We start from the raw sequence: 23,755 nt of genomic DNA, 5'->3' as shown, positions 1-23,755 counted from the left end.
TGACCTGACTACCAATGTGAAGAGCCGATCCATTGTTATGTGTTATATTTGACCACCTTCTACCCACTGAGCAGTGTGGGTTTTCTTAACTCCAGTTCCAACCATAACACCTTGACACCTTTCAAACAAGGCATCGGCCATTCCTACTCTAGCTCTGGGGTTTGCACAAGACCTATTCCCTCTCTACTTACTTGCAAATACACCAACCATAACCAGTTTGAAGCCCTACTGGGGAAAGCAGACCAAGCATTACACTACCTTACTCACTTCTCATTTATTCAACTTAAATTTCTTATGAGTAAAGTACATTCTCATGTAAAATATTTTGAGTGGCAAAAAAAAAAAAACAAAAAAACAAACCAAAAAACCCTTCAAGGTATTGAGTAATTCATTGTTCTGTTGATAATTTCATGACTTTATGACACAGTGAGGATATCCACAGTGCTATTCTACTTTTATGTGGAAGCTCAAAATACATGTTGAAACTTGAAACTCACCTCTTTCTAGAACTTCTAATTTTCTTACTTATATCTACAATACCAGTTACATTAAACATGTTCATTAGTAAGAATTACAAAACAAGTCTGGTCATTGAGGTTTTTTGGTGAAATACAAATATTTGGAAACCATGCTTTTTCCCCCACTTCTTACAACTAATTTATATGTTTTGGAGATTTTACGGTAAGATCTCTGCAGTCTTTTAAGTTTTTTGAAACTCTTCAAATTCTTTTTGGACTAAACTTAGCCATGTGACCATATTTAGCGTTCTGTTCTTTCTTTTGTATTTGAGATATGTTGAAAGAACACTTTAATAGAGTGTAGTGGTCGGTGGGTGGCGCAGTGGGTGCCTGGGTGGCGCAGTCGGTTAAGCGTCCGACTTCAGCCAGGTCACGATCTCGCGGTCCGTGAGTTCGAGCCCCGCGTCGGGCTCTGGGCTGATGGCTCAGAGCCTGGAGCCTGTTTCCGATTCTGTGTCTCCCTCTCTCTCTGCCCCTCCCCCGTTCATGCTCTGTCTCTCTCTGTCCCCAAAATAAATAAACGTTGAAAAAAAAACAAAAAATTTAATAGAGTGTAGTGGTAAAAAAGAAAGACTCTTTGGCTCACTTTAACATTATTTTTTGTTTATTTTTTTATTTTGAGAGAAAGTGAGAGTGAGGGTGGGGCAGAGAGAAAGTGGGGGGGAGGAGGGAGAGTGAGGATCCTAAGCAGTCTCCACGCTGTGAGTACAGAGCCCCATATGGGGTTTGAACTCACAAACCACGAGATCATGACCTGAGCCGAGAACAAGAGTAGGAAACTTAATTGACTGAGGCCCCGAGGCGCCCCTCTAACATAATTTTCTTAAGTTTATGTCTCAACTTTAGAAGGATCAACTGTTCTTCCATAAAAAATAGATTTTAAACCAAGTGAGAACAGTCTGAAACACTGTACTTTATATTTTTCTTGGAACTTTAGGCAAATTATAGAAAGCGTGATTCTAAATGTTATCGGGCGTGATAAGCAATAATTCATTAATGAAGTCAATAGGGTTTTACTGTCAGAGTTGACTAAATTTATACCTTAGATAATCATTAAATGTGAACACATCTTTGCACTTCTAATGAAATAAAAAGAGCAATTGAAAGCCAATGTAGTGATCACTGGGAGAATGCACTGCCTTTACAAGCCTTAGATGCCAGTTCTCAAACACAAAAGAAAAAAAAGAAAGAAAGAAGAAGAAGAAGAAGAAGAAAAGACCACGTTCACAGAATGGTTTCCCCCAGTTATTTACGCATATCGAATGCTACTCACACTACGGTTTACTCGATGGAGTTGTTGATTATTGCTTTTTTGCCTGAACGGAAGGAGCGTGACAATCTAGAGCTGTGTCGTGGGAGCAGAGACTGACTTAGCAGCAGATGCAGGAGGCCAAGTCCTGTCACCCCAGATGTCCTCAGTGCCAGCAATTGTAACAAAAAATTACTTCTGACTAATTTCTTGTCTAGAGAGACTGTTTTATTAATTACTATTTCTCTGTCTTGCAATGAAGTACAAGTGTTTAAAGATGGCCTTGAGAAGTGTTCACAGCTAATTAAAGTATACTTTGCTCCTGAGTGGTTTTTTTTTTTTTTTTTTTTTTTTTTTTTTGCCTACCTGCTCAAGGCTACATGTCATTATAAAAGACACTTGTAGGAGGAACTCTGTTTTGGACCCCAAACCAGTGGTGTCTATTCTCCCCATTTGCATAAGAAAAGTTATTTTTTTTAATAAAGATGCGTTGGAGAGAAATCAATACCTTTATATAATGAGAGATCTTTAAGTATTTGTAGCTAAGGTAAGCAAAGTGTTTCCAATCTGACAGATGGGTAGTTCTTAAAGTATGATTGCATTTGTGATATTTGCAACCCCAGTTTTCTCTTTGTCCAGGTGTTTCTGTATGTTAGGTTCACTGTCCAGGAAAAAGTTCATGTTTATTGTTTCTACTTTTGTATATTTTTCTATGAATAAAGACCATCAGGTGGAGCAAAGTCTATCTGCACAAGAAACACGTGGTTAACTCTCCAATGTATTGTTTGTCGATGACAATGACATCTAAAATTGGCAATTCAATGTTGTTCAGTCCTCAGCACTCATTGAAAAGTTCTTTCACATTTTTGCCAAGTATGATTTCTCTTGTTTCTTTATAGTTTTCAGCATATGCTCAGACAATCTCTGAATTTGCTAGACATAGGAAGTACGTTGTCATTCAGAGAGCTGGTGAGGATACTCCTATGTGACTGGATGCAATTCACTGGTGGCAAAAAATTACTTTATATACCTGCATGTGTTAAATATAGAAGTCTTTGTTATGACCTATGGAAGGTTATCTATCAAGGTAATTCATTCAAGAGATGATCAGAGCAAGAGGCCAGGCTTTGGCTGTAGGGATGGTGAGAAGACAGGCAAGAAAGGACTTAAGATCAACCCAGTGGATGGGTGGTGTGAGTGTCCATGATGATTAGCTTCCTTGCATTGGGTTAGAGCGGATGGAAATGGTATTAAAGACAAAGGAGGAACGTGTGCTGTAGGGATGGTGTAAAAAAGGGGAAAAGACTTTGGGACAGTGGGCTTATTTAGGGACATAGTAAATTTTCTATGCTGAAAAGACAACCAAATACCTCCACTGAGAATTCGCACTGCATGTAGATACTATTTCTTGATTTCTTTAAATTGGCCCCTCCTTGCTCCTCTGGAAATATCAGGACTCACCTGCTGTTGGCCAGAGGAGAGAAGCATTTGGATCTATGTGACCTCCAAACATTTGCTCTTCTCTTCTGCAAAGCGGTTGATTTTGTTGTGGTCTATTTTCTGAGACGTCCTATGTGCACAGGGTAACGTGTAGACCCCGAAGGCTAGCGGTGTGAACAAGTGCCTTGCTTCCCCCAGGTCGGAGCACAGCCCATTCAGCTGTGTCGCCCGCCGGGGCTGAGCCTGCAAGAACTTCTACCACATGTACCTCTGGGAACACCGCTACCTTGAACTTCTCCATCTAACTTTCTTGGACCTCGACCTCAGTGCCTCCCTTTCGATGCGCTTTCCCCATCCCTTCTTCCTTCTTGTCAGGCCTGCCCCTTGGTATGTCAAACAGTAGCTGAAGAAATTTGAAAAGTACTATTTTTTTCCTCTACAAAGCATAGGTTTCAAACTTTATCATCATTATCATCATTATTATTATTATTTTTTATTCCTTTTTTTTATATTTTTAACTTCTAACAAAAGAAACTTTTTTACATTTTTAACTTTTAACAAAAGAGAGATAGAACATGAGTGGGGGAGGGGCAGAGACAGAGGGAGACAGAATCCGAGGCCGGCTCCAGGCTCTGAGCAGTAAGCACAGAGCGGAATCAGGGCACAGCGCTCGGGGCTCAAACCCACGAACCGTGAGATCACGACCAGAGCTGAAGTCGGATGCCTAACCGACTGAGCCACCCAGGCGCCCGCTATTTTTATTACTTATTACGACTCAAGAGGGGCACCTGGGTGGCTCAGTCGGTTAGGCATCCGACTTCAGCTCAGGTCATGATCTCACAGTTTTTGAGTTCTAGCCCCCTGTCAGGCTCTGTGCTGACAGCTCAGAGCCTGGAGCCTGCTTCAGATTCTGTGTCTCCCTCTCTCTCTGTCCCTCTCCTGCTCATGCATTCTCTCTCTCAAAAATAAACTTATAAAACAAATTTTTTTTAAACTTTGTTTTCCTTAAACTTGAAAAAAATAGCTTACTATTCAAAATGAAATAATTAATTTTTTGGAGTAGGTCTGGGGATTTAAATATATATATATATATATATGTGCATGTTATATACATAATCCTATTTGTTCAGCTAGATGACTACTTAACACATTACTACAACCACATACTAAATTTTGAAAGATTCTCATAGTTAATAAGCATTTTAAAATTTCTAACCAATAACGACCTGAAGCTGACATACCTGATTGAATTTGTATTATTTTTATTATAGAATAAGTTTACTATCCTTTAAGTTATATAATACCTGTATTGGTATTATTGATTAACTCTCTAATGCAATGCATTTGTATTACAGAGTAAGTCTATAGAATAAGTCTACTTTAACTTTTACCTCCACTGCTTATTGTGATAAAATAATTCCATTGTTGGTATATTAAACCCCATTGAAATGGAAAGGTAGCTTTAATTAAAATTTTGTTGTTAACGGTTTTATTTACGTTGTGATCACCTAAAACTATTAGGAAAAGACATCTACGAAAAATGGTTGTCAAAATGCAAAACCCCAACTTCGACCGTCTGTAAAACTGGCCCAAATGAAGGCAGCTGACACATGGGTATCAGGACAACTCAGTGAAAAGGGATGGTCTCAATCTCACACAACAGAATCCGGGAAGGATTAGGATACGGGCAGATAAAATCCAAAAACCAAAGCCCTACAAAGAGGAAACAAGGAGACAACTTTTCTCGAGAGCCTTGTGCAATCTTGTGGGAACTAAAGCATTAATTTGGGGTAAAAATTCTAACCTCTTCAAATGATTCGTTGTGAAAAAAGTGCAGGTGTTACAGAATCCGTGCCATCAGAAGGTGTATCTACATTGTATTTTTTCTCTTCAAAATTTACTTCATATCAGTCGAGGACCAAATAGCCATTTCACTTCAAATATCAACTCTATTCTAATGATGCCAAAATTTCTATCATCACATCAGAGTTCTCTGAGCATCGAGCTTGCACATACAATATATCATTCCGATTTGAATGTTCCAAGACGTAACTAAACTTGATGTGGACAACCCGCACGCATTTTTCCCTCTGGATCAGATACATTCCTCTCCTGTCACCTGAATAACACCCCTCTCTTGGCTTGAATCCACGAGGCATTGCTTCTTGTCACCATCCCCTCCAACATCTCTCCCTGCTTCCACAGTTGTGGCATGAATCCCCACGCAACAGCTGAAATGAATCCCCACACAACCGCCGGGACGAGTTTTAAAAAATAACACTGATATTATAATTAAACTACTTAAAGCTTCACAAAACCTCCCATCACGCAAGGGGAAGAAAAGGTTTTGTAAAGAATTACAAAAGTGGAGTCTGACTCAAGCCCATACCACCCTCCCCCTTTTCCCCTGCCAAGCCCACTCGACCTCATTCTATTCTTTGTTCCTTGCAGTGGGGTTATTCACCCGAGGTCATGGGGTTTTGCAAGGTGAATTACATTAAGTAACTTTTCTATTTAAAACTCATCAAAGGCGCCACTTGCTTTGAAGTTGAAATGTAAACCCATCGTAATTGCCCGCACAAAGAGTGCTAATTTAGCGAAGGAAACAGGTCACTGTGTGTTTTAATATAATGTCCTGGTTTCAGGTGTACTATTCTGTACAGGACTCACCATGGTAAGTATAGTCACCATCTCTAGTCAATACCACCGTCGTTAGCACATCATTGACTGTATTTCCCATGCTGTGTTTTTCATCTCTTTGTCTCATTTATTCTGTAACTGAGAGTGTGCACCTCTCAATCCCCTTTACCTGTTGCACCCGTCCCCCACGCACCACTTCTCTGGCAACCGTCAGTTGGTTCTCTGTATTTACGTGTGTTTCATGTTTGTTCGTTTGCGTGTTCATCCGCTTTATTTTGTAGATCCCACATATATGCGAAATCATATGGTATTTGTCTCTCCCTGTCTGAGTTATTTCACTTAGCATAATACCCTCTGGACCCATTCGTGTTGTCACAAATGCTCAGATCGCATTCTTTTTTTTTTTTTTTTTTTGAACAGCTGAGTAACATTCCATCATATATGTACATCGCATCTTTTTTATCTATTCACCGATCAGTAGACACTTGGGCTGCTTCCAGATCTTGCCTACTGTAAATAATACTGCTATAAACATAGGGGTGCCTATATCTTTCTGAATTCGTATTTGGTTTCCTTTGGGTAAAAAGTCAGTTGTAGAGGGGTGCCTGTGTGGCTCAGTTGGTTACGCGTCTGATCCTTGGTTTCAGCTCAGGTCGTGATCTCGTAGTGGGTGAGATCAAGCCCCGTGTAGGGCTCTGCGCTGACAACTCTGACCCTGCTTGGGATTCTTCTCCCTCTCCCTCTGCCCCTCCCCTACTTGTGTTCTCTCTCAAAATAAATAAATAAACTTCAAGATGGTCAGTTGTGGAATTACGGGGTGCTATGGTAGTTCTATTTTTCATTTTTGGAGGAACCTCCGTACTATTTTCCATGGTGGCTGCACCAGTTTGCATTCCCACCAGCAGGGCACAACGGTTCCTCTCTCCCCACATCGTCACCAACACTTGTTATTTTTTGTCTTTTTGATTTTAGCCATTTCAACAGGTGTGAGGTAATATCTCATAGTCGTTTTGATTTGCATCTCCCTGATGATGAGTGACATTAAGCATCTTCTCGTGTGTCTGTTGGCCATCTCTAGGTCTCTGGAGAAATTTCGAGTCAGGTCCTCTGTCCATGTTTTAATCACATCATTCGTCACCTTTAAAACTGAAAGGAAGAATTGTTAATAAACTGGACCATCAGGCACAAAATCAGTTTGCCTGAGTACCCAGTGTGCGACCTTCCCCTGTCTTGCAAGTTATTTTCTAAGCTGAGTTGTATTTTTGGTCCTTATCTCATATCCCCACATGAATTGTTTCCGGGGGAGTCACAAACCACCCTCACCAATTTAATTTCCACATGTAAGTTAACCAGTTCCAATTTTCTGCTTGTACGTAAATCTTTTTCATCGAGCTGCAGATAAACTTCTCATTGACGCGTTCGAAATTCCAAGGTTTCAAGATTCTAAAATTAATGAATGCTCTATTGTGTATCTGTTATTCTGTTAGGTGTTTTCAGATCCTGAAGCAAATTTTAGAGCCTCACAGGAAATACTCAAGTGGTTTCACCTTGCAAGCAAAAAGACAAAGCAGAGTTTGGCTGTCTGACAAATAAAATCGAGTGTCTGCAGATAAATTCCCTTTGTACAACACTTGATGTGGAGCATGAGTGTGTAATCGTTAAGTGACGAGCCTATGAAGCTGCCTCCGTATTGACCACTAGAAATACGTACGCGAATTATTTGAGCCAGATGGCATGTTAAGCGAGTTCGACCAGTTATTTCCTGTAAACTCTTTTCAAGGTGAATTACAGAGAAATTTCCCTGTATAAAAATGTACAATGTGTTTGAAAAGCAGTGCATTTATATTTTTTTTCTGGAAAGAATGGTACAATTTATCTCCTCTTAATGCATTTTCCTTGCACATGCCCCATTTGTTTTCCAAGTTAACAGACTTGAAACAATCTTGCTCCCTCAAAAAACAAAAATAAGCTTCAACAAATAAAGTTCCATCATTTTACGGGAGTGTTGAAAGCATTTGTTTATGTGGAATTGTGAATCTTTGCAGCGAGCAACAATTATCTTCCAAAGTGGGTAAAAAAATCCTGCATATAAATACATTGCAGCTTAAAATTACATCTCTTGGATGCTGGGAAAAGAAAGAAGTAAGACTAAGGAAACAAATAAGGCAATATTACATCTTGCTGCAGTCCCCTTAGTGGGATGTATGATATTTCTTCATGAATAAAGATGGAGTAAACCACATTTGTAGCATAATAAGAAAAGGTAATTAGTGTCATCTATTCACCACTGTTAGACTTTGACTAGAGCAATTTGATTACGTTTATCACATTTTAAACTTCGAGTAAGTTTTTCAGCTCTCTAATTTAGTTAGTGGTGAAGTGTGGAGAATATAAGTCAGCTTCCCAGTATGATTGATGAGCATGAACTCAGAGGGATAGGAATACAAACAGCAAAAAATAAAAAAATAAATAAATAAAAAATTAGAAAACCCCAGATATTGGAATATAGATACTGCCTATTGGTTTTAAAGTAAATCTCTTCTAAATAGGTTTGAATCTATTGGCAAGACTTCTGTAAAACCCCGCAGAACTTGTCTCCAAATGCAAAATGGAGTGTGTGCATGTGAGAGTGTGTGTGTGTGTATGTGTGTGCGCGCGTGTCTGTGTGTGTATGTCCCCATGTGGTGGAAGGTCTCTGTACATAGCGAAAGAAAATAAATTTTAGGGCAAACAAATTATTTGACCTTGTTATAATAGCAAATTAACGTCTCTTTTTAAACTTAACATCAACTAAGGTAGTATGTTTCAAAATATATTAGTAATAAATTAATTGAAACAAAGCAAAACGTCTCTTTTTGGTATTGCTTTGAACACGGCATTATGAACGAATAAATAGGGTTTCATTCTCAGACATGAATACTTCCTAGCACTTTCTAGTTAAAGACTCTATTATTTTATATGCTGTTGCTTCTATTTTCACAACTGATGTAATATCATCACTAGCATATAGCTCAGAAATATTTTGAGAACCAATTAGAATAGTACATGAAGAGGTGTTCCCTGGATGCTAAGGGGGATCTACAGGTGTTCAAAGATCAAGGCATGTGGAAAATGTTGAGGTCGCACACATCTGAGGCCCTAAGAGTTCTAGGCTGAAGCCATAAGAGCGTAGATAAAGAAGAAAGAAGAAAGAGCAAACGAGAACCACAATGAGATTGCACCTCACACCTGCCAGGATGGCTATTACCAAAATGACAACACACGACAAATGTTGGCAAGAAAGTGGAGACAAGGGAATCCGTGTGCCCAGTTGGTGGGAAGGTAAACTGATACAGCCATTATGCTAAAAAGTGTGGCGTTTCCTCCAAAAGCAGGCCTACTTTATGATCCAACCATCCTAAATCCAAGTATATATCCAAAGGAAATGAAATCAGGATCTCGAAGAGATATTTGCTGTCCCAAGTGCAGTGCAGCATTATTCAAAATACCCAACATTTGGAAACAAAGTCTCCATTGATGGATGAATACATAAAGAAATAGTGGCATATATATATACACACACATATATATATATATAGAGAGAGAGAGAGAGAGAGAGATCAGTGTCAATTAAAGCACCTTGTTAATGCTGAAGTTTAAGAATATGTAAATGGACTCTGAAGTATTTATAGACAGACATGATATATATATATATATAGAGAGAGAGAGAGAGAGAGAGAGATTACTCGGCCATTAAAATAAATCCCACCATTTGTGGCAACAGATATGAGCCGGAGGGCATGATGATAAATGAAATAAACTGGACACAAATAAGGAGATAATTGAGGTGAACATTTGAAGGAACTAAAGGAATTAGTCACACAGAAATCTGGGGAGGAGCATTCCAATTTGGAGAAACAATGTAGGAACACCAAAAACTCCCTTTTGCTTCCTTCCAGGCAACTCTCCCGTCCCCAGAAGCAAACAACATTTTGATTTCTATTACTATAGGTTATTTCTATTTGTTCTATTTGTTTTTTCCCTACAATCTGGATAATGTAATCAGTTTTCTTTTGTATCCAGATTTTTCACTCAAGGTAACGTTATTACGATTCCTCCCTGTTAGTTCAATCTGTTTTCGTGTTGAATGATACCGAAATTCATAAATATACTCTCAGTTTTCCTTTCACAATTTGATGGGGACACCAGAAGTACACAGAACAACTATAAAACAAACACTTGTACAAGTATGCTATGAAGCCGGATAGATGTGTAGAAGTTTTGGGGGACATATGTACTCATTGCTTTTATATACAGAGTGGTCAGACTGCTGGGTCATAAGGTAGGCATAGGGTTAATTTTATGACAAAATGGTAAACACTTTTCAAAAGCATGGTTTTTGTACCTCCACCAATAATCTGTGAGTGGCTGCGCCCCTTAACCAACATTTGATGAAAGTCTTTTTTTTTTTTTTTTTTTGTAACTGAAGGATAGTTGACACACAATGTTATGTGAGTGCCAGATGTGATCAGACTGTGTAATTCTAGCAATTCTAGGTTTCATGAAGTGGTATCTCCTTATTCATTCATTCATTCATTCATTCATATTTTTTAAAGAGAGAGAGCACACAGGAGTGGGGGAGAGGAGCAGAAGGAGAGAGAGAATCTTACGCAGTCTCCACACTCAGGGCAGAGCCTGAGGCAGGGCTTCATCCCAGGACCCTGAGATCATGACCTGAGCCAAAAATCCAGAGGTGGAAGCTCAACCCACTGTGCTGCCCAAGCACGCCTCTCCTTATTATTTTAATCCCTATTTCTCTGCAGATGATGTATAGCCCTCATCTAACGCGATTATTGGTCGTTCATGTATCTTTATTTGTGATGGCGCTGTTCTGGTCCTTTGGTCATTTCTGAAGAGGTGTTTCTGGGGAACTGTAGGAGTTACGTATATGATCTAGATGCAATATTTATGTTGTTAATATGGTTAATTATTTAAAACATTACTTCTGTCCTTTATTAGTTTGTTAGTCATGATCGAAAATAGTCTGTGAATGGAGAATCATTTATAGTAAAGCATAACGATAAAATTTCTGATCTATTCTGGAAGATTAAGGACGGCTGAATATCCTCTGACCTTTGTCTGATGGTGAAATGATCATATGATTTGGGCCGACTATGCTGGTTTGACCAATGGAAGACAGCAGAAGCCCCACTATTACACTTTCTGGACGCTTACTATGACACTGGTAAACTCTCTTCCCTCCCTGAAAACACCCAGAACCCTGAGCTGCCATGTGAGGTGTCCAGCAACTTTAGTGACCACATATGTGGAAAGGGAGGGTCGCCCAGCTAAGCCCAGGCGTCTGCATTTCCAACCAGGAATTAGGCTTGTGATGGAGGCCATCTTGGAACCTGCAATCCGTCTGTCAGGTGCACACCATCAAATGACCCTTTAGTCACAATACACAGGACAGAAGAATTACTGTCTCAGTCCTGGCCATTTTCTTTTTTTGCCTATATATTTGTGATATAGGGTAGAATATTTTTATTTTAAGTCACTAATATCCAGGATAGTTGCATTGTAGCAATAGAAAATTCAAATAGAGTTCCATATCTGAAATTTGGTGGCTGCTGTAAGGCGTGCCGCTCTTGGCATTTGGATTGGGGAAGAGGCAGAAGCCACAGTTTGCGAGCCCTATCGTTTGAAGGTGCAGATATAGGTAGCCTCGCTGTGCTTTTGGCTGAACAATTAGCAAAATTATGTCCTGCATAACTTGGAAAATAGAAAGTATACCCAGTGAATTCATGGAGATGCTGGGGAGAACATAGAGAGTGCCAAGTGATTCCTACTAATGAAGAAAGTAGGAGAAAAGAGAGTTAAATTAAAGAAGGGACCATCCCAACAGAAAATATTACAGATATGGGAAATGGATAATAAAAATTTCACTCTCATGGTGCTGTGAGTAAAAGGATTTAGATGGTCTCTCCCCCAAGTACCTTGAATTCAGATTTCTACAATAAGGATACTTCCATGTAGAAAATCATTCCCAGGAAAGCCTTTACAGGATCAGTGTGAACAAGACATATTGAAAATATATTTATGCTCTGTGTTGTTCACCTCACAGCTCTGGGATTCCTAGTGACATAAAAATGGTACTCTGGATATCCTGTAGGTTGTATTAGCCAATAAATACAGAAATCTAGGCCTTTCGTTACAGATATTCTTAATTAACAACATTCAGAAATTACAGGTGCTAACCAAACTCTACAGGGATGTGATGTTGCTGTCTAAATGAAAAGTACTCTGAATAATTATTACCGAAGGGAAAAAAAAAAGCTACAAAATTAGCACAAAGTGACCCAGCCAGCGTTGCTACTCCTTCTCTATGTCAACAGCCTCCCAGTCAGAAATATCATTTCGCTTGTTTTGACTTTTTACTTTAAAAATGATTTTACGTTTCCAGAGAACCTGCAGAATAGTACACAAAGCTGTGTCGGAACTTACAATGACTTGCCGATGTGCTGATGCTTACTGCTGAGTGCCTCAGTGTTGTCCCAAAACTAGGACACTCTTTCCCTACAGCCAGGACTCAACTTTCAACTCAGGTAAATTAACATTGATCCAATATTACCATCTAATCCGTAGAACTCAATTTTATCTCACCAATTAACCCAAAATATCATTCCTGGGTTCAGGATACAATCCAGTATCACGTGTCGTATGTAGATATCTTGTATCTTTCTTTCACCTCCACCATCTAGAACAACTCCTGAGTCTTTCTTGTTTTTATGATTTAGCATTTTTCTTTTTTTGAAGAAAATAGGCCAGTTGTTTTGAAGACTATCCATCTACTTGGGTTTGTATCCTAATGCTTCTTAATTTATGCCAACAGGCCACAAAAAACAATGAAAGTTATGATGTGTTCTACTCGGTGCATTGTATCAAGAGGGACGCAGGATTGATTTATCCCAGAAGATAAATGTTTAGGATTTATCAGTTGATCACGAGGATGTCTGTCAGATTTCTCCACAGTAAAGAATATGCAAATAATAAAGTTAAACTCATTAATTATTGATTTACTATGTATTTTAGGGGGAGACATTTTAAGCTTATGAAATTGTTCTGATAGTTTTTTAAAATTTTATTTATTTATTTTGAGAGACAGAGAGAGCATGAGCAGGGGCAGAGGCAGAGAGAGGAGAGAGAGAGAATCCCAAACACGCTCCTTTCTGACAGCATGGAGCCCAACATAGGGCTCAATGCAGGGCTCGATCCCATGAACCCGTGACATGGTGAACTCGGAAGAAATCAAAGGTCAGCTTAACTGACTGAGGCACCCAGGTGCCCCCAAATTGTTCTGATCCTAATCAGACTTGCACCAAGCAGTTTTAGCTTGAGAATCATCGAAGATCCTTGCCCTAATCCATGATTACTCTCATGATTGCCAAATGGTAATTTTAATCCCATTCTTTCTGCCATATTTATTGGTCAGTATTCTATATGGAAGAACGTTTCTTTCCCCTCCATTTATTTATTAATTTGTTTAATCTTCAGATCAATAAATACTTACAAGTTCTGTTTTTTTTTTCAATGTTACAATCTAGGGGCGCCTGGGTGGCTCAGTTGGTTAAGCGTCCAACTTCGGCTCAGATCATGATCTCACGGTTTGTGAGTTTGAGCCCTGCGTTGGGCTCTGTGTTGACAGCTCAGAGCCTGGATCCTGCTTTGGATTCTGTGTCTCCCTCTCTCTCTGCTCCTCCCCACTCATGCTCCCTCTCTCTCAAAAATAAATAAACATTAAAAAAATATTTTCAAAATGTTACAATCTATTTGATCATTATGTATTTTTTGCTCAACTTGCCCCAGACATGACCGCTCTCATGATGCCCATGTGCCCTTTAGATACATCCTAATTATTCTTTGTGCATTGTTTGGCTTTCAGGCACAAGAGATTCTAGATTCATTTTGTGCTTTTCCACCCCAAATCTATTGATATGCTATCTCCCCAAGTACATCTGGTTCTGTTTGTGGAGAATGGTATTTAGAAACCAAGGTTTGGGTGCCAAGTATACTCATTATTACTGGGGTGTCATCGTTTCTAGCTGCTGTAAGCAGACTTGGTTAAAAAATATATAAACTTATGCATACCTCTATATAATTTTCTACATGTAGAGACCTTTATGTAAAACTAAATCTAAGTTAAAATCTCTTAGTTTACAGTAATGCCTCCAATTCAGATCCAATGCTCGAGACTTCTTCCAGGCTTCCACTTTTTTCATATTTGATTTCAGATTTGAGAAGTCTGGCATGGTTTTTTCTCAATGCATTTACTTGTATTATTTATCTCCCTGAATTTAATTAAACTTCTAGCTGCGCTGGCCTAACGCTTGGCTCTAATAATGGAACAAGGAAGGAAAATGCATAGAAAAATAGAAAAGGTAGGAAGTGGATAAAGCTGAAAAGACAATGAATCTGCAACACATGCCTGAAAATTAAGAAGGGCCAGGATGCTACTCAAGTGTCTCTCTCCTTGAACTGAGTTTCCTTGGCTTTGCCTCTAACTCAGTGGTGGACTTAAATGACACAAATTTCATCTCTCTGGGTTTTCTTTCCTCTGTGTCTTGAGGAATTGGACTGCAAGACCCCTGAGATTCTCTTTTCCTGCAAGAATCTAACACTTACAATTTAGCCATAGGCAAATCAGTCCCATGGGGTAGAAATAAGATACCGTAGATGTCTATTAATTTCTCAAATATTTTCAAAGTCAACAGGGCTATTCTGTTTTTACTAATTCTCTCCTAGGTGGGTAACAGGAGGCAATCCGACGAAAGACATATTTAAATATTAAATTGAATTGGATGAGATGGGATTTTTAGTGCATGAAACTATATACATTTTTTTTCCTGAGTTGACATTTTAGGGGCAAGCAACAAAGCAGGATGGAGGCAATCTGAACGCTGCAAGGCATTTGACTCAATGAGCACCTTTGCTCCTGACAGTGGATTGTCTTCTCCATCCGATAACTTACACATCTCTTCCCAGAACAGAAGCTACAGTCCGTAATACACAATTTGACCAACCCAAAGCACAGCCATTGGTAATGGCACAGAGCACCCGCATCCAATCTTGCCTCATCTCATACGCTCCTTTACATAATAGAATCCATATCTGTCTATAAATACATCAGAGTCCATTTGCAAATTCTTAAACTTCAGCATTAACAATGCGCTTTAATTGACACTGATCTACAACACCCAAGATCTCTCTTTACGTAAAGCCTCCACCTTTCCGCGTGTGAACCTTCGAAAAGACACACATTTAGTCTTTAAGGAAATTATGATTCCTGCTCTCCGTTTGTTGATAGCATAGAAATGAGGTGCTTTGCAAATCTGGAAAAGCAAAAGTGCGAAGTAAATCCTGCCGGGGCATCTAGAAAAAACGCAGGCTATAAACGAAGGCGATTTCCCGTTTAGTCTTCCGAACCCGTCTTCTGACAATCAGCTTCTTTCTTCTTGCCAACCACGAGGGTAAGAGAAACATTTATTCTTCTTTTCAGTAATCCCCGCTCTCGTTTCTCAGACAATTTAGAAAATAGCTCTGCGGGGAACTTACGCAATAATGTTCTAGCTCTTGAAGAGAGACATTTGCTTGTGATGGCATTTCTGGGCACAGTATCAAATTGCATTGTGTTGGTGGACACCAAGAAGCTCTCTCCGGCTGACACTGGTCGTTAATCACGATGCCTGCCCAGAGAGGTAAATCATTAGAAATATCCTGAACCGTTTCACGTGCTTTTCTGAAGCCCTTGTAAAATTACAGTAATGCAAGCACTTCAAGTCAGACACCACACACACACACACACACACACACACTTTAATAAAATATCAGAAAATGACCTATTTAAAGTCTTGGGTTCACACAATAGGGGAGTGGACATTTATCCCTAAGGCTTACCTTTTTCTTAAAAAAAAAAAGCAGGGGTGCCTGGGTAGCTCAGTTGGTTAGGCATTGGACTCTTGATCTCAGCTCAGGTCTTGATCTCAGGGTCGTGAGCTCGAGCCCCGTGTTGGGCTCCGTGCTGGTTGTGGAGCAACTTTAAAAAAAAAAAAAAAAAAAAAAAAGAAAGAAAAGAAAAAGGAACATGTGGCTTTGCTGGTTACAGCAAATTTAAAATTTCTGCAAACTAGCCTACCTTTTCTGTTTTCCTCTTTAAGAAAAAAATTGATGGATATCAGTGCAAAAGAAAAGCCAGCCGTATTTCAAAGATACTCATGGTAATATATAATCTAGATACATGCATGCTTAAATATAGCAAGCGTAGTTTTTTTTTTATTTTTTTTTCAATGTTTTTATTTATTTTTGGGACGGAGAGAGACAGAGCATGAACGGGGGAGGGGCAGAGAGAGAGAGGGAGACACAGAATCGGAAACAGGCTCCAGGCTCCGAGCCATCAGCCCAGAGCCCGACGCGGGGCTCGAACTCACGGACCGCGAGATCGTGACCTGGCTGAAGTCGGACGCTTAACCGACTGCGCCACCCAGGCGCCCCAGCAAGCGTAGTTTTTAATTGGTGTTGTTTTACTTTGTTTCTACATACGACTTGCACTGATACTATTCACTGTGCATTTATTGAACACCTGCTAGTTGCCAGCTGATCTAGGGAAATACCAAATTTGATAAAAAGCTTCTTTCCTTGGACACCACAGTGAAAAGGCAACCCACAGAAGGAGGGTTCTTTTGGACATCTCTTTGAAATATCGAGGAGTGTAAATCCATAGACATGGAAATTATATCAGGGTTGCTGGAGTCTGGGGTTCCAAGGAGTGAACTCTTGACTGCTAATGTGTGTAGGGTTTCTTTTGTAGAGTGATAGACATTTTCTGAAACAACATAGTGATGATGGTTCACAGTTTCGTGAATGTACTAAAAAACCACATTAATTAGATGGAATTAGGGGCGCCTGGGTGGCTCAGTCGGTTAAGCTTCTGACTTGGGCTCAGGTCGCGATCTCACGGTTCGTGAGTTCAAGCCCCACATCAGGCTCTGTGCTGACAGCTCAGAGCCTGGAGCCTGCTTCAGATTCAGTGTCTCCCTCTCTCTATGTCCCTCCCCGACTCACCCCTGTCTGTCTGTCTCTCTCTCTCAAAAATAAACATTAAATTTTTTTAAAAAATTGTATTGCATTATATGGCACATTAGTTGTATCTCAATAAAGCTGTTTAAAAAAAGTGGGTGCTACATTTTCTGTAAATATAAGGTATACCTTAGTTTGCAACCTATTATCTAAAAATGTAAGTAACTGTGAGGTAACTATGAAAACTGAGGAAACTTATCAACGTTATTTGCCTATTTTAAAATTATATTGCAGAAATTTTGGTCAATTCTTTTGAATTCTATATTTCTTTGACATTTTCATTAAAATGTAAAAGGAGTTGAATAATGAAACTTGAATTTTTCTCTGATAGACATAAAGTTTGTTTTAATAATATGCCATATATGTTTGCTATCATAAATCTTTAAATGCCTCCTAGTAATTAAACGAAGAAATATAAATAGTAATCTTATAAAGAAAAAAGTATATTTTATAAAACATCTAGAATATTATATGTGTGTCTTTTTTTCATTACAACGAAAAAGGCAAGGAGACAATATCTAAGGAAACTATGCTCTCAGAGTATTACATCTCATATTAGATATTTCTTTTTTATTTCTTTTTATTTTTTTTCAATATATGAAATTTATTGTCAAATTGGTTTCCATACAACACCCAGTGCTCATCCCAAAAGATGCTCTCCTGAATACCCATCACCCACCCTCCCCTCCCTCCCACCCCCCATCAACCCTCAGTTTGTTCTCAGTTTTTAAGAGTCTCTTATGCTTTGGCTCTCTCCTTCTCTAACCTCTTTTCTTAAATTTTTTCCACCCCTCCCCCATGGACTTCTGTTAAGTTTCTCAGGATCCACATAGGAGTGAAAACATATGGTATCTGTCTTTCTTCATAGTAGATATTTCTAATACTTCTATTCTAATTGAAAATGACTGAAAACTCACATAGTCTATTCTGACAGCTTTGGCCAAAGTAAACTGTTGGGTCAACTTTTTCTTACTACAATGTCATTGTTATTACACCATATTTTAAATAGTAATCATTTTATTATGTTATGAAGAATGATTAGATATGTTAAGGAATCCCTCTAGACTGATGTTTATTAATTCCTCTAGTACTTTATGAAATAGACTTGACTCATGCAGCGATTACGAGAAAGTCACTTGCGGAACCTCTTTCCAAACTCAAATTATGACCACCTTAGAAACTCGCTAGGAGAATCACTTTCTTCTACACAGGCCACTGTTCTGTTTTCCTTAGGGCCTCCTTAGGCCTGTCTTAATGGGGACCCGTTAGAGACGCTGACTTTGCAGGCTCCGGAAGCAAAACGGACTTTGAGTATGAAGCAGCGATACTGCAGAATCCCTGAAATGGAGAGTCTCTAGACGCTTCCTAATCGATGCGCCGCAGCCTTGAGACTGCTTTGCGGAACCCTCGCCTCTGACGGAGGCAGCGCAGGGGCACAGCTCGAAGATGTAGGCGAGTCTGGAAACAAGACTGTCAAATTAGGAGAACACACAAAACGCTTCAGGTGAGGGCGGACCCATCCCCAATTCAGCTGTGCACAGATACCACACCCTCACATGTACCCGCCGTGGACTCCAAACCTCACTTCCTCCTGGTCTCGCGAAGTATATTGAGGTCCGCTTATGATGATTTCCGGAGGCCTTGACAGTAAGACAGTAATAGTCCAGAAATCACAAGATGCGACACAGGGCATTTAGGTTTTACATTGGACTTAACCTATCAGCTCGTCTCCCTCCCTCTTGTCTCCTCTCTCCTAATCTTTTCTCCTGCCCCAAGTTAAATGGAAAAGCGGAGTCATTCTGAGGGGAAACTTATTAAGAAAGAAGGGTGTTGAACAAAGGAAGGAATAGAAATAGACAGCAGTATGGGGAACAAAGGCCTCATTTCACATGAGTTAAGAGAAAAGAAGGGACAGGGACATTTACCGCGAGTAAAGTAAATGCAAGAAAGGGTCCTCACCTCAGAAGGTCTCTCTTAGAAGCTCTGAGACCAATTCTTATCCTGCAGGAACAGAGCATCTCGGCTCCACCAGCAGGTTGTAGGTTGGCTTCCTGTTGCTTGTCATGTGCTCTTCGACCAGCAGTGAGCTCACAAATTCACAAGTAACTGTCAATTGATCCGTCTACTAAAATTGTGGTGAGTCCTTTCCAAATTTGAAGCTGTCTTTACTTTTGTTTTTAAGGCTTCAACAAACAAACAAACAAACAAGAAACCTACATGGATTCACTTCCGTAATGAAGGATTATCATGGGGATGTTTGGAAACTGGGAGAATGCAGGACAATGCCTTATGGTCACTGTCCCAAGATTCTGTGTCTTCCAAAACTGACACAGGCATCAGGCTTCCCTTTCATTCGCAAAATATTTACACTTACTGAAATGAAAACCTGATTTTGGTTAAAACGATTTGGAAAGCAGGACCTCTTTGAGAGGCAGTGCAGAAATTGAAAGTATAAGCTTTGGAATAAGTCACAATTAGGTAGTTGGTCTTATGAACGTTGTCAGAGTTGGCCTTGAGGCCAAGTGACACGTTGATCATGCGATTCAGTTCTGGGCACTTGGTGTTTGAATCTAATTGATTTTTGAGATGTTTAGAAAATAAGTTTGGGGGGGCACCTGGGTGGTGCAGTCGGTTAAGCGTCCGACTTCAGCCAGGTCACGATCTCGCGGTCCGTGAGTTCGAGCCCCGCGTCGGGCTCTGGGCTGATGGCTCAGAGCCTGGAGCCTGTTTCTGATTCTGTGTCTCCCTCTCTCTCTGCCCCTCCCCTGTTCATGCTCTGTCTCTCTCTGTCCCAAAAATAAATAAATGTTGAAAAAAAAAAAAAGAAAATAAGTTTGGGGTAAACTTTACTAAATCTATATACGTGCATTTTAGTTTACCCAATGTACTTTATTTTGGATAACTTTGTTTTAACGTTTATTTATTTTTGAGATTATTATTTTGAGATTATTTTATTTTGTTTTTGTTTTAACGTGTATTTATTTATTTATTTATTTATTCGTGCAAGTCTGAGAGGGGCAGAGAGAGGGGGGTACAGAGGAACCAAAGCCAGCTCTGAGCTGACAGAAGACAGCCCAACGTGGGGCTCATAAACTCACCAACCACGAGATCATGACCTGAGCCGAAGTTGGACGCTTAACCAACTGAGCCACCCAGGCATCCCCAATTATTTTTTAAAAAGCGACGGAGAAGTATCTTTGAAGCTTTTATGTAAGTCAATGCCTAAAGCACACTAGTAAGTTTTTATTTATCGATGTTATATACTAAGTACATATTTAAATAATTTCTCATTTGGGGCGCCTGGGTGGGTCCATGGGTTAAGTGTCTGACTTTGGCTCAGGTCATGATCTCACAGCTCATGGGTTCGAGCCCCGCATGGGGCTCTGTGCTGACAGCTCAGAGCCTGGAGCCTGCTTCGGATTCTGTGTCTCCCTCTCTCGGCCCCTCCCCCCCCTCTCTCTCTGCCCCTCTCTCACTCGTACTCTGTCTCTCCTTCAAAAATAAATAGAGATTAAAAATATTAAAATAATTTCTCATTCCTCTAAAACACTTTCCCTTTTCACGATTTTCCCCTCTTTCCCCAATAATTTTGTATTACTAACCACTTTAATTAGGGTTTTTTTAATTAACATATACTTAAAACATCATGATTTAAGGAAATACCTCTTTGACATCCTCTTTAGAGAGGATAATATATGGATGACCGAGCTTCAGTGATAACCTCCTAACTTTCTCGAATCATCTGGGCAGTAACTGAAGTATAAATAAACACTGTCTGGATGAATCAAACCGCTAACAGAGACCTGATCTTCCCCCATGCGCCCCCGTTGTCCATTCTCAGTACCAAAGGCGGAGGTCCCAAACCAAAGGCAGATCCTCCCACTCCGCAGCAGATCCCCGTGGCCACACAGAGGGAAGTGAAACACGTGGCCACGCAGTGCTGGACCCGTAGAATAACCTGTTCAGGCTCCTCCCTCCATCTCCTTGTCTTCCTGCTGTGTTGGCCTCTAGGGGGTTCCAGGGCGCAGCAGAAGAATCTTGCCCGACAGCTTTGGTCCCGGTGACCCCCTCCTGCCACCTGCTGCCAGCATCCTGAGAGAACTCCAGAACGCCTTTCAGTATTCTGTTCCAATGTTGCCTCTCAATGAGAACATCCCCGACTGTGCCGTTTAATGCAGTCACTGCCGGGACCTCCGGATTTCCAGTGTTTCTGCTCCTCATCTGCTTTTACTTCTCACGCCGCGTTCATTGCACGCCAGCCACGATACATAGTTTGTATATATTATTGCTATTGATTATTGACGATCTTTTCTGTGCTGGAGTGTAAGAGCCAGCATGGAAGTAGCCTCTGTTTTGTTGATGGCTGTGTCACCAACACGAGTAGCACGGCCACTCACTGAGTGGCTCAGCATGGGTGTATGTATTAACTGGCACTTTCTGCATCGACACAAGCCTTATCTAAAAGTTTTTTAAGTTTATCTATTTATTTTGAGAGAGGCAGAGACAGCGTGAGTAGGGGAGGGGGAGAGAGAGAGGGAGAGAGAGCATAAAAGTAGGCTCCACGCTATCAGCACAGAGCCCAGTGCGGGTCTCAATCTCACCAAGAGTGGGAGGCGTAACCGACTGAGCCACCCAGGTGCCACATCACAAGCCCTATCGAATGCATTACTTACCAAATTCTTGGATTTGAAGCCTTGTGGGGAAAAGCTCAGCATCTTTTGTTATCCTGTGATACTGGGTGACTGACAGTGCCTGGGCCACAGGAAATGTCAACCACACAATTTCACAAAGGGAAGAATCATTCCCATTGTTTCACAAGCAAACAAATAGATTTCAAAAGGCTAACAGGCTCTCCAGAGCCACACAGCGAAGAAGGGGGAAAGATGAGGAGTCAAATATATTTTTTAAATATGAAAGGCTAATTATGGTCATAAGCGTTTTGTGGTAGATGAGCTTAAAAAAATATTCCAGCTATTTAAAAATGTGCTGGTAACGCATAATTTTTCCAGCGACAAAGACAAAGCTTGTCTCCACTGTTGGTGGTAATCACATGCTAATTCTGACGCTTTTTCATATTAATCATCCCTCGCGAAGAGCAAAGGAAAGCGCTTATATTGTCTACGCATCCGTTTAATATTGCGGGTCACATAGTCTGCATCGCTGTCTTCTGGTCTCATAATGCCAGGCGTGCTACGAACTTCTACAGTCTTCTCCAGGAAAAATGCTAACATTGGATCTAATGTGCACGTGCACTAAGAATTTATCATGAAATACTGAAGGCGGTGACTAACTAATATCGTGTTGGGAGCTCAAGGTGCCAGCAGCAAAAGAATGCAAATTAAAACCATTATTTCATCCTTATTCTGTATCAACAGGAGAACAGCCTGTAAGGAACCACCGTCTGGAGCTGAAAGGTGTCATACTTTTCTTGTGTATATTTTGAAGTTCAGTGGTTTTTTTTTTTTTACATTACATCATTTCCTGAGTAATTATTTTATTTATCGATTTTTACATAAATATTTTCTAATATTTACTTATTTTTGTGAGAGAGAAAGAGAGAGCATGAGAGGGGGGAAAGGCAGAGAGAGAGGGAGACACAGAATCTGAAGCAGGCTCCAGGCTTCGAGCTGCTAGCACGGAGCCTGACACGGGGCTCGAACTCATGAACCACGAGATCATGACCTAAGCCCAAGTCGGACACCCAAGCAACTGAGCCACCCAGGCACCCCGTGTGTTTTAAATTAAAATACTAAATTCTTTAAAATTGTAGTTGCAGTTGATAAGAACACGGCCACCCATGTCAGTTGAAGTTTTGGTTAAAAGCTTCAATGTTTTGTTGAAGTTAGTTTGGGTTGCTCATCGTTTGAGGGAAAGTGAACGAATGGGCAATGATCTTCCATTAACTATGGTCCAAAAGAAAGTTGACTACATATGGGACAATAGTGAAGCATGGGACAAATATTTAACTCCGGAAAGGAATATATGCTATTTTTTCTGGTCCGCTCTTTCTTGCAATGAGAGCAAATTATTTTGAAAGGTAGATACTGTGAAAGAAAACAGTTTACTTGTAGGGTAACTGGAGTTATGAAATTCTCCATAACTTAGGACATTTTAGGCTGTGCAATACAAAAATAAAGGCATTATTCTAATTTGAGTATCTTATTATCAAATGGAATCCTTAGAGTTAAGAGTTGAGTGTGTTCCTGATAAGAACATAGTTTCCTGGGCATCTCTGTTGCTAATTAATGCAGAATTTAATCCTTTGGAAAATAAGCAGGTGGTAAGATTGACATAATATTTTGAGGAGTATGGTTATTTCTCTTTTGAAAATGGAAAGACTGCCCATCTCCTCGGGGATGGCCACAGGGTTCCAGGCACAACCAGCTGGAGGAATTTGTGCAGGAGTTGAGTGAGCCTCCTCAGCTTCTGTGCTAACACTTGACTGACTCCCCCAAATTCTACCCATACAGCTGGGTAGACAGGTGTTAGGCCTGGAAACATTAAAATAATCGTTTTTAATGTTTATTTGTTTTTGAGAGAGAGAGAGACAGAGCATGAGTGGGGGAGGGGCAGAGAGAGAGGGAGACAACAGAATCCCAAGCAGGCTCCAGGCTCTGAGCTGTCATGAGGTCATGAAGGGTGTTATTTCTTTCTTTTATGTATCTTGGAGGGAATAGGTCCAACTTTTCCAAAGTGTTTTAAATCTTTGTTTACAAATCTGAAACCATATGTAAGATGCTTTAAAATAAATTTTATCTACTGATATCTTTGTTTGTGCCGGCAAGAGAACAGACCT

Source organism: Lynx rufus, unplaced genomic scaffold (genome assembly GCF_022079265.1).
Source record: "Lynx rufus isolate CCGP_SWC_20201006 ecotype Redwood Valley unplaced genomic scaffold, mLynRuf1.p SCAF_20, whole genome shotgun sequence".
Taxonomy (NCBI): Eukaryota; Metazoa; Chordata; class Mammalia; order Carnivora; family Felidae; genus Lynx; species Lynx rufus.
Note: the sequence above shows the minus strand (reverse complement) of the source record.